This window comes from Lepidochelys olivacea, assembly GCF_965140295.1.
Source record: "Lepidochelys olivacea isolate rLepOli2 genome assembly, chromosome: 15".
Classification (NCBI taxonomy): Eukaryota; Metazoa; Chordata; order Testudines; family Cheloniidae; genus Lepidochelys; species Lepidochelys olivacea.
Window position 1 is genome coordinate 23266855 of NC_140425.1, and position 12743 is coordinate 23279597.

At 41.7% G+C, this 12743-nt stretch overlaps 1 protein-coding gene across 7 annotated transcripts in view; it reads left to right on the forward strand.

The window, feature by feature from the left end:
- RIMBP2 (RIMS binding protein 2) overlaps positions 1-12743 on the forward strand; it is a 285737-nt gene that overhangs the window by 156656 nt on the left and 116338 nt on the right. For all 7 annotated transcript variants that reach the window (XM_084648843.1, XM_084648844.1, XM_084648839.1 and 4 more), the window contains one exon: positions 4285-4374. The gene's annotated coding sequence lies outside the window, so the exon portion shown is untranslated. The remainder of the gene's footprint in view (positions 1-4284; positions 4375-12743) is intronic.

Below are 12743 nucleotides of genomic sequence, written 5' to 3' on the forward strand. Positions count from 1 at the left end.
TTTCCTTTCTGGAGAATTAAAACAGTCTGAAGCATGCTGGCCTACTTTTTGCATTCATTTTGTTTTTTATTTCTGCCTGATTTCCTCGTAATAATAATTTTACAGACTAGATTAAGTGTCTGCTGCAGTAACCAGTGTTACACTACACATTTAATTTGCTCATAGTTTGTCCAACTGGCATGATTTTTATGCAATAGCATGACAAACATCTATACTATTCCAAACGACAAATCTTTATTTAGCTCATCCAGGAGAAGGGTAAGGGTGACTTGATCACATTCTACAAGTACCTATACGGGGCAGAGATTTCTCATCATTAGATGGCTCTATCGTCCAGCAGAAAAATATGTAACAGGATCCAGTTATTGGCAGCTGAAACTAGACAAATTCAGACTGGAAATCAGGTACAAATATTAGCAGTGACGTCTATTACCATTGGGACAACTTGCTTAAGGATGTGGTGGATTCTCTGTCACTTGAAGTTTTTAAACCAAGACTGGCTCTCTTTTTAGAAGATATGATACAGCTCAAACAGAAGTTATTGGCTCAATGCCAAAATCATTGGCTGAGGTTTTTTGGCCTTTGTTATGCAAGAGATCATATTAGATCATAACAATCGTACAGCAATTGTGATTTTATCTATGCCACATAACAAATGTGTCTGGTAATACATTAATTTCAATGTCAGACTGCCAGTTCCTTCTGGTTTTAAATTGTGTGGGTGAAATCCTGACCCCACAGAAGTGAATTGCAAAAGTTCCATTGACTTCAGTGGAGCCAGTATTTCACCCTTTTGAATCTATATTGAAATCCAGTTCTGCTGAAGACACAAGCTATCTGGGATAAGGTATGTTACCCTCTCCCTCCATTGCACTGTTTTCCTTTACTTCATATTTTGCCATTTGACGTGGCTGTCTTAGGGTCAGATCCTTCACTCATGGGCTAGACAATCAGTTGCTGTTAAGTTGTCCCATTGAAGTCTGTGGAGCTATATTGATTTATACCAGCTGAGAATCTGACTCACTGAACTCAATGGCAAACCTCCATCCGTCTTTGGTGATGCAGGGTAAGACCTATAAAATGTAAAGAGCAGGTGACATGTCTTATTCTCTGTAAAGTACAGTGCAAATTTATGGTTTTGTACAAATGACTTTTAATGCTTAATAATGCAAAAAAATTGCATATCCAAGGGTTTGTTCTATTTTTGTGCAGTTTGCTCATATCCTAAAAATATGTATTGACTTAGTTCACAGCTTTTAAAATGGAACACAAGCTATAAAATTCTCGTTTTGCCCCACAGAACTGTCTAGCATCCCACAGAGCATGACTGCCACTTTTAATTGATGATCACATGATCAACGGATTGAACAGAATTTGAGAAATTATAATTAATGAGCTTCTTATGTGTGAGATGATACATCTGCACCTAGGAGACTGAATACTCTGCAAACTACAGCCTTTCTCTTTTTATGCTCAACATAGTAGCAGTCGATATTTAATAGCCAGAGGAGAGCTTCAGAAAAAGTTAGGGGAAGACATCTTACAGCTGTGCTGGGGATGAGAGAGTCAGGATGGTATTTTAATATGTAAAAAATTAGCTGTGCTAATTACACTGAATATTAACCCCTTTCAAATTCAGCCTTGTGCTTGAGGTTTGCTGTGTTTGTGGGCTGCAACCAAGCACAAGGAAGCGCAATAGAAGTGTTTTTTTTCACATAGCGTGGAAGCCAGTTAGGCTTCTTTTAGTCCCGCTTCCCTCCAGCTTGCAACTTTGAGCAGGTTGTAAAAGGAGGTGAGGGTGGGGGGAAAGATGGAGAGGAGGAGATGTAAAGCAAAATTTTAAATTCCAAAGTTGTTTCCATTTTACAAATTCGAAGTGGACCCATTTTCCATTTTATTGTGAAATATTTTCAATTATTTTAACTGGCATTTTTTAACTAAATTGTTATCAACATTTTTTGTTTACTGAAAACCACATTCTCTTACTCAAAACCTGGTTTTTGGTAAACAAAAAATATGGATAATGATTTTGCTTAAAGAAAATGTTTGGTAGAAATATGGAAAAAAATTTGAAATGGAATTTTTTATTTATTGAAAAGCACATCTTATTGAAAATCTGTTTTTTGGTAAATAAAAAAAAGATAGTGATTTTGAAAATGATTTTGTTTGAAATTTCAAGAACATCTTTGGTTAAAAATATTGTGAAAAATTTGCAAAAAGTGGAAATTATTGTTAATGGGAAGAATTTTTCACAGAAAGTGTGCTTTTTTTTAAAAGAAATTTTCACAAAACAATATATTGCGTGTGAAAACTTTTGAGCAGTTCTATTCCAGCTGCTTTGCCTGATACCTAAGTAGAGTGAGAAGAGCTCTGTGTGCCAAGCAGATCAGTGGAGTTTCAAAGAGCCACGTTTGGGGGCCAGTGGGGCTGTTGAGAGGTTTACAAACCTTGTGATTCTTTTGTCTAACTTGAGCTGAATTTTCAGTTGGCACTGTCGTAATGAAAACCTGTGGGTCGGGCAGTTCCAGTTTACGTAGGTCAGCAAAAATCCTAAAGTTAGCCCTGAGATTGCAACTTTCATGAGCGGTTAATGTCAGCCTACTTTAGCTTTTAAATTAAAAAATAAATAAATGAACTGACTGAATGTGTTGTACTTTGATATGGTTTTATTAATAAAAGAACAGAATCTAAAATCCACCCTACTGGAAAAATTCACAGCAGTGTAACTGCTTTTTTTACCCAGCTCTTTCAGTCAAGTCTCACTCCTTGCCAAAATGCTTTCAGCAGTCATTTTCCTTGGGATGGCTCTGAGAGACTTTGATTTCATATAGTCACTGTTCTTAAACTCCTGCAAAAAGAGAGGTTTTCAGAACAGGCAGAGGACCCTGCCTGATTTAGGATTTACAGAAAAGCTCAGTTATGTCACCTGAAATCACCTCTTTTGTTCCCAAAGACTGAACTTTAACCACCTAATCTTTTGTGGTTTGTTAACTCTTCTTTATTTCATGCTCCTTATAGTGCCATTGTGATGGGGTATACAAACCCCACACTGGGACAGAAGGGGTTAAATGAGGATACTGGGCCCAGGTAGCCCCTCCCCGCCAACCCTCCAGAACATGCTCCAGCAGCAGACAGCCTTGAAAAGAGAGCAACCCAGCTCAGAAAGGGGAGGCTGGGGAGGAGTGCAGACCTGCCCTGAAGGTTCCTTCCGAAAGAGGCTGGAGAAGTCTCCCTGAAGGAACAGAGCCCAGCCGAGGCTGGCAGTTGTGGTTTCCTTTTTCCTTTTTCTTTTCCCCTTATCTGGGACCAGAAGCTGAGGGAAGGAAGCAGTGATGGGACGCAACCCACGGAAGGTAGCTTAAAGGGCCCTCCTGGATAGCGAATGCTGCTAGAGCCCGGTGGAGTGGGCAGGCCTGGTCTCCACTACCCGTGCCCCATGACTGAGTAGGCACTAACCGCTAGGCTTCTTGGCCCACCGAGGACCCCATTACAGCCATGTTGCCCACTGGTATACCTAGCTACAGCTGCAGATAACATCTGGGATGATGTTATCTTTCTGTTCTTATGTCTGAAGTGCCTGTCACTGTGGTATCCAGGTGCTGTGTGTGGATAGTAGAAAATGGAGATAATTGCCCCTCAGTAGCTGCTGACTCTCTGTTGTAGCTGTGGTGTACTATGAGCTTCTGACTTTGAGGGTTTCTGCTGGTTTCTCTTCCCTTCTGGTTCTTCAGGAAAAGCTAGGGCAAGAATCTTGCCATCTTCAAGTCGTGCTGCTGCCAGGGTAGGGCTCTTCATTAACTCCATGGGGAATTGTGTATTTCAGTTGTCTGGTCTGTGGAGTCAAGTCATGTCCCTTCATAGAATCATAGAATTTCAGGGTTGGAAGGGACCACAGGAGATCATCTAGTCCAACCCCCTGCTCAAAGCAGGACTGATCCCCAATTTTTGCCCCGATCCCTAAATGGCCCCCTCAAGGATTGAACTCGCAACCCTGGGTTTAGCAGGCCAAGGCTCAAACCACTGAACTATCCCTCGCCCCCGATCTTTAATCAGATTCACCCACTTTACCAACTCCAAATTCCCTATCGAAAAATGTGGTGACAGTCATTTATAGTCCATAATAACCCTGCAGGTTTTGGACCTTCAAGACCTTTGGCTTTGTGCCTGACTGCATGCATAGGGATGTATTAATATCCAATAAAGCACGCCCATTGATTACTTAAGATATATGCAATTTAAAAAAATGTCGATGAGTGGCCTATAACACCTTTTCTTCTGTTCTAGGAAAATGAACTGAAGGATGCTGTGCAAGAGAAGAATCGCTTGAGCCTTCAATATGCTAGTCTGTCTCACAAAGTACTGCAATATGACCAGGTAACATCTCAGTCAGAAGACATGCTAATAGCATTCTCACATCCATTTATCTCTGACGCCACACTGCCGAGCTGCTAAAAGCAGACAGCACAGTCCTGCTGCTTCTCTGCTAGTGACCCACAAAGGACATTAAAATGTTTGGTTTTAAAACCACATTTGAATTCATGAACAGTGTATTTTTCGGTGAACAAATGTTACTCCCCAGAAGAAAATGAATAATTAAGACACACAGACAAACATTGGTGAGGTGTGCTTTGTCATTGAAGCATCTTCTCATTGTACTCTAAATTCCTGTGAAGTTTTGGGTGAAAATTGCTGTTTGCAGTGGTTTTCACTAGAGCTTGTCAGGAAATTATTCCCACCAGCCCATGTAAATTTTTGACAAAAACAATTTTCCCCCTGATTTTTGTCAATTTTTCTTATTTTTTTTAATTAAAACTAACAAAGTATCAATACATTTCAGTTTTGCCAAAAAACATTTTAACCACTTCTAGTTTTGACTCTCTGGCATCTAATTCTCTGCCATCTTGTGCCTGCCTAGCGGACAGTGTGTCTGGGGAAGTTCATGAATCCCTCAGCCTGAAATGGCTGGTGAGGATGCAAGGCTGGGACCTATGACTGATGCAACCTGTTCTCTACCTCTGTCTACCTAGGAACTCAGGAAGGGATTATGGTTCCTGAGGCACAGTCCTTCTGGAACCTTCCCCTGGAGTGCTGCACTCAGTCTAGCTATAAGCCTCAACTAGAGCAAGATCTGACAAGAAAACGGTGATAAATTGAACCTTTCCCATGAGTGATTAGCTGTGGCTTTTGAGGGCCAAACTAGCATATAGCCATTTGCCCACATTGTGGGGGGAGGAGGGGTGTTGTGCTGCACTGCTCCAGAAGGAGTGCAAGGAGAGATTGTGCCCAAACAAGGCACAATTGCACCCTGACTGGCTCAGTGCGCAGAAAAACTGAGAAAGCCGCATCATCCGTTAGGAGAGTTCTCTCTGTTGGCTGCTGTACCTGGCCTGTACTATGAGGCAGAGTTACAGCCCCACCTGGTTTGGGGCAATGTGCCTCTTCCCCAGGGAGGGACACCAAGAGAACTGTCCCTGCATTTCCCTGAGTGCAGGGGTTACAACTGCAAGTGACTGTGCATGGAGCATATAAAATGGGAAAAGAGGTACTTTGTGGCTGCACAAGGGATACTCACAATCTAGTCCCTAAACAAGTTTAGATTGAGCCAAAAGTATTACTTTACATTGGCTTAGAGGGCTAGTCTTGCACACAACTCATTACTCCCGAGGGCATTCTGCGGCGACAAAATTAAAATTGTGCACACAATATTTTAAAATTCTGCAAATTTTATTTGTCAATAAATGTGGAGGCTCCAGCACAACATTGGGGAGCATAGGCCATTGGCTCCACAGAGGTGAGAGATCACTGTGCAGCTCCCCCCAGGACACAGACTCAGCGGTGAGGCTGCGCCCAACCCTGACACAATGCAAGGACCGAGCCTGTCCCAGAAACACCCCAGGGCCCTGCCCATCCATGCCAGGTGCACTAGGTATGGGCAGGCAGGCTCAGCAAGGCAGGATCCAAGTGTGGGGGGATCCAGGTGTGGGTTGAGAGGGTTCTGTGTGGGGCAATCTGGGTTGTGGGTGGCTCAGTGAGGAATCCAGATGCGGGGGACTTGTTGGAGACTTCTGAGTGCAACAGTAATGGGATTCTGCAGAGGGGTCTGGGTGAAGGTGATTGGGGCTCAGCAGGGGGGGTCGGTCTGGGTGTGCGGGAATAGAGTTCAGCAGGGGGTCTGAGTGTGGGGGCTCAGTGGGGTGGGGATTTAGGAGCAGCTGGTTGGGGCTCAGTGGGGTGGGGATCTGGGTGCAGGTGGCTCATCAGGGTGGTCCAGGTGCAGTGGAGTGGGGCTCGGAGGGGGAGCTCTGAGTGTGGGGGGTGAGGCTTGGTGAGAGGGGGTCTGGTTGCCTGGGGGTTGGGCGGATGGGAGAGCAGCTCCCTGTATGGGGATCCCTTCCCCTTCAGCAGGAGATGGGCAGTTTGCAGAGCTTTCTGCCGCCAGGGGAGAAATCTGGGGCATGGGGCTGACCCGGCCCTGGATGCCGTGCAGGGGAAGAGGAAGTCCCATCCTCCCCAGCCCAGCCAGGACTAGGAGCTGAGCCCAGCGCAGGATAGGAGCCACCCACCGGGTCTTCCCAGTTTCTCCTCCAGCCTCACAGTGATTTACCTCTCTGCCGGCTGCCATGGGCCCCTGAAAGATACTGCTAGGGAGGGTCACATGACCGCTCTTGTGTCTTCCCTTTGCTTCCCTGTCAGAAAGTGATTTTTCTATGGGGAAGCAAAGAAATCTGCAGGGGACATAAATTCTGCACATGCGCAATGGCACAGAATTCCCTCAGAAGTAACTCATATCAGAGACTGCAATAACACTGCAAACATCAAAGATCAACTGGAGTTGGTTGCCTACCTCACTTAGGCCCCTTTGAAGTGCATATTTCAAATATGTAGACTCAGGACTGAAATTCTGAGCTAAAACTTGTGCTGTTTAATCTCTGAGCCAGCCAGGACTGGTTGGTAAAGGTGAACGGTTGAGAATAGAGGGTGGTTATGTATGTACTGTGTGACTTCATACATAGCACACGATCTCTAAACAGAACTGAAATTTTCTGCTCTTCAGAGCAGATTGGAGAGGAATCAAAGTGGCTCCTATGTAAATCAGGAGCATAATAATATTTTGGGATGGAAAGAGGCCATATGGCTTATTTAGATCTATCCACCCCATCTGTCTAGTGTTTCTCTCTCATGATGTTTTTCTTCTAAATACCTTTCCAGCGTCATCCTTTCCCCACTACTGTTGTTTACAGCAGTGCTACTCAAAGTGGTGGTCCGCGGACCGATGCCGGTCCGCGAGCCATCAGCTGCTGGTCTGCGCGCACATTGGAAAAAAAAATTGCCGATCCCCCACATCAGATAGCTTGAGAAGCACTGGTTTACAGAGCTCGCTAAATGTAACCTTCACTAGCCACATAAAGATAGGGTCCATACCCCATGCAGTTTACATTCTACTTCAGACAAATGTAGCATGTGGGGCTAATGCAGGGAAGGCTTAAGAAAGTATTGAAGAATGTTAGCCCTAATTACCTTATTGTAGTTGTAATAGTAATAATAAAAAACTATAGCTATAAAGCACCTCTCTTTGCCCAAGGTACTAAACAACCTTGCAAAAACAAATTTAAATTCAGAGGGTGAAATCCTGGCCCCATTGAAGTTGAGGCAAAACTACCATTGACTTCAGTGGGCTCAGATTTCACCAATTGTGTTTGTTTGTTTATTTGTTTCTTAAGATGTTTAGAATACAGCTCACTGAAACTCGTGTAGTGCTCTGGGTACCTGTTCCCTACATTCAAAATGACAGTATCAATGTAAACAGGGGACTTCCCATAAGTAGATCCACCTCAGTACACGCTCTCCTCAGCCGTGTTAACAAAGAAGGAGAAAAGATGAGCTTTGCAGCATGCCTGAAGGTTAACAAATCTGGGCTCTGGCCAACCAAGAGAGGGCTTCTTCAGGAATGACCCGCAAGCAGCCCCATCTCATATAGATTAAAGGGGCTCTAGCTCCATTGCTTCCAGACATCTGGATTGTGACAGTATGTCAGGCAGAGAGAAGCTACCTCTCAGTTAACCCACACCATTTAGGGCTTTATAGGTTAAAACTAACCCATTAGCAGTCTTAGTAGTAGTATTTGCATTGTAGTGTTTAGGAGCCCCAGTCCTGGACCAAGGCCTCACTGTGCCAGGAACTGTACAAAGAACAAAAAATAGTCCCTGCCCCAAAGGGCTTACAGTCTGAATTCCACCCATTTCAAAAAAGGAAAATTCAAAGATCATCTGTCCCCTAAAACCTTTTTAAAAAAAATAAAATAAAAATAAAGCCAATTGTATATGAAGTGAGTTATCTGAGGAAAAACTGAAATGGGAAAGAAGGAATAGATAATAGGGTAACAGCAGTCAAACTAAAAGAGAACAAATTCCTCAGAATAAAACCATTCTAAGTTGTTTTTAAAGTTAAGAGATATGGATTATTTGGGGTTCTACATGTTAGGCCCTGGCATAGCCCAGGCACAATTACCTGCAGGCTGAAGCACTTGTGGTGAGCTCCTTTAAACCATGGCTAGTGGTCAAGCACAAATATCCATCCAGGAGATCCGTGGAGCAGGTCTCAGACACACCCGGGGCTTTTAAAAATCTCTAGGGCCCAGTCCTGTAGAACCTCCCATTGACTTCAACGGGAGCAGGAACAGGCCCTCAAAATACTTGCACTGAGTGCCAGGAAAAGAGCAGTGCATCAGAGGCCAATACCCCTCACCAAACAATGCTAATGTGGTACCAAGGGGTAGATCCTCAATTAGTGTACGTTGTCAAAGCTCCACTGATGTACATGGGAATTTACAGCAACTGAGAGTGATGACAGTTTAGTCCAGCTGAGGGTCTATCCCTGTACTTAAGTCAATGGACCTATGACCATTTATTTGAGTGTGTGTGGTGGTGTGGACAATATTATGGAATACAGAGAAAGCTTTCAGCGTGTATGGAGCCATTTTCCTAGCACATGTTCTTGCTCTCCTTCCTGAGTCAGGCTTGGCAATCAGCTCACTGATAGCTGTGATTAAGAGAGTGAACTTCATTATCAGGATTCTTAATTACAGGTGCACAGAGGTACTCTTGCTCTACTCCTTCGTCAAAGTCTGCATGGAGATAATTGGTATTCCAATACAAAAATACTTAATATTCTGTGTGGAATATTTTTCTAGGCTCCCATGAGCATGTTCCCTTCCCAAATTGATAGGGCAAAAATAAATAATTGGAGGGTATAGTGTAAGGAAGAATTTTTAGGAAAAAATGTGAAATAGAAACAGTTAAAGTGTAATGAAAAATAAACTAATGTTAGGCAGAAAAACCAGCCATGAGGTAGAAGTGTGTAGTCTAAGCACAGGGCTCGGACCTAGGAATTCTGAATTCTATCCTTAGATTTGCTGTGTGGACTTAGGCAAATCATGTAACCGTCTGTGCCTCATTTTCACTGATAATAGCCAGAGGGATTTGGGAGTATGGATTAGTTTGTCTAGTATTTTTGAAAATGTAAACCTCTACGCAACTGCTACGTATTAAAGATAGGAAGATTTTTAACACTATTATAGATCAGCCCTCAAAGAGAAAGAATACACGTAAAATAAGCTCATTATAGTCACATACAAATCACAATAAGAACCATTTTCATTTCTTTTTGTATAGGGTTTTTTTTAAAACTCATTAAGACTTAATATTGAAAAACAGGCACCTAAATTGCACCAGCAATTCTATGAACACAAATAAGGATATATGCACACAACCAGGGCAGTTTTGTGTGAAAACAGGCCAAACCGGTAGAGGAACCATTAACTGTTTTGTGCACAGCACAAAGGGTGAAAAACTCATTCCTATGCAAAGGGCATCACAGAAACTATACAACACTTAAGCCTCCAAAATAAGTCTTAAGTGGTATTTAATTGTGCATAGCTCTTGTGCTGGCCCTCTGCCTGGGGGAGAAGATCCTTCAATATGCATATATGCAGGTTTTGCATACAGAAAGGGTGTGCAGTTTATGTAGGCTCTGATTTGGTTGCCTGCTGATGTGCACATATAAAGATGGGTAGTGTGTATATTGCATGTTCAAAATATGTTTCTAACATATATATTTTATAGGAACAATTATGAACGGAAAATGTAACCTCTTCCTTATATGGGATGATGTTTTCTCAGAGACAGTAGTAGTATGAGAAGGAGGACTTGTGGCACCTTAGAGACTAACCAATTTATTTGAGCATAAGCTTTCGTGAGGTACAGCTCACTTCATCGGATGCATACTGTGGAAAATACAGAAGATGTTTTTATACACACAGACCATGAAAAAATGGGTGTTTACCACTACAAAAGGTTTTCTCTCTCCCCACCCCACTCTTCTGCTGGTAATAGCTTATCTAAAGTGATCACTCTCCTTTGTAAGTGATCACTTTAGATAAGCTTTGAGAGTGATCACTTTAGATAAGCTATTACCAGCAGGAGAGTGGGGTGGGGGGAGAGAAAACCTTTTGTAGTGATAAACACCCATTTTTTCATGGTCTGTGTGTATAAAAACATCTTATGTATTTTCCACAGTATGCATCCGATGAGGTGAGCTGTAGCTCACGAAAGCTTATGCTCAAATAAATTGGTTAGTCTCTAAGGTGCCACAAGTACTCCTTTTCTTTTTGCAAACACAGACTAACACGACTGTTACTCTGAAAGTAGTAGTATGAGAAGTTGGCTGGTTCACTAACATCCAGTATTAAAGCAGAGAGTATTAGGGTGCTTATCTCTGTAACAGGTAAATTAGTCTGATCTCAGCAGTTGTGGTCTGCCTATGGCAGAATTAATTGCAGGCCTGCAGAGCGCATTTATCAGTGTAAGTAAACTGTATTTGGCACAGGGAGAAATGTTCTTTCACTGCTTGGCTAAATGAGCTCCTTACCAATGAAATAAACTGTGGTATTTTTCTAGTAACTCCATAGTCTTTGGATTTAAGTATTATGAAAAACTGAAGGTACTTCATTAATATTATAGATTTCATAACTGACCCAAGTGACAGAAGTGTTTGATGTGTGGTAATATATGGAATGAAAAGCTTTGTGGATGACGCACACATTTGTGTGCGTTTAACGCAGAGTCATCACAGAGCAAAATGTTCCCAGTGTTTCTCTCATGAAATCATGACTGTTTACTATGGATCTATCTAGGTCAACTGTCTTTGCCACTGGGGGCTTTGATAGCAGTGCTCAAATCTGTAATTCAATTTCATGCATATCCCATATGTTCTTAAACAGACAGCTTGTTGGAGAGATCATTAAAATCACTTTTAGTGCATATTTTGTAAAAAAAAAAAAAAAAAAAAAAAGTGAGTGACAGACTCCTTGAACACTCTGCTGCTGTTCTGGGTACAGTTGTCTGTGTGATTTAATGCAAAATCCTCAGGAGGAGAAAGTCCTGGTCAGACTGTGCTGTGGAAGTACAAAATACTATTATTATTATTTATGGAGATGTGTTTCCCCTGTTTCTTCCCAAGGTACAGAGTGAAAATACACAGATATCTTTGTTTATTAAGACCTGAACCTCTAAAGGAGGAGGATTAGATACAGATTATTAGGACCATTTGGATAATCATTAAGCTTAAAGTGTTTTTTATAGGGCTTTGAGATCCTTGGATGAAATATTCTCTCTCTGATAGGCACATAAAACATCTGCAGATTCCACACATCTCTAATACAAATCTTCCCAAGGTACATTGTCAGAAGAACTCTGGGATGCACTGTCTGATCCCATAGCCCTTTATTTCCCATGTGAAAAAAAAATCCACAGCAGAAACAAGGAATGCTCACCACACGTCAAATCATTCAGTAAATGGATGTACCATATTATCATGTAATCCCTTATTAAAATCAAATAGGAATGTTGTCTGCCACACTGTAGAATAAGATTTATTATTAAGGAAAATGATCAATTTATGAATGTACAAAGGCACACTCCTACAAGTAGGACATTAGTTCTGATGCTTCTCTTTTATACTGGTGTAAATGGGTTGTGAGAATAGAATCTGACTTTAGTTTGTATCTTCAAATACAATTATTGTAGGTTAGATCTCTTAACTATATTATAGATATATCATACTAAATATAATTGTCTATGAATAAGCTTATTGAGAAAACTGTTAATGAGCGAAGTATACATACATCTATCTGTCATCTATTTAATGTAGCATATATGCACATATATATCTCCTGGAGATAGAAGCAATAACAATAATACCTAGCTCTTATATAGTGCTTTTCATGCATAGATTTCAAAGCATTTTAAAAAGGAGGTTAGTATCATCTCCATTTTATAGATGGGTAGGTGAAGTGACTTGGCCATGGTTATCCACCAAGCTAGTGGCAGTATAATAGAACCCAGACCTCCTAAATCTTTCTCTAATGAGTTATCCACTAGGCCACACTAACAAGTTAAACACATTCTTACTAATTCAAAATGCTGGATTAATTATGAATCCATCTTACTTGTCAGTTTGTCATCAGTAATAGATACGAACCTTATGCTTACTTTGGGTAGTAGGCTATCACTAAAGGCTTGTCTACAGAGTAAAGCTTTTGTGAAATAAATTATCATGTGAATTTAAAGTGCAATAGCTATTCCACACTCGCAGCCTAATCCACTTCCACTGTGGATTATGCTAAACTGCACAAAGGCACTCTTAGCACAGAACAAGAGTGTCCACTTGGGAATTCATTTGGAATA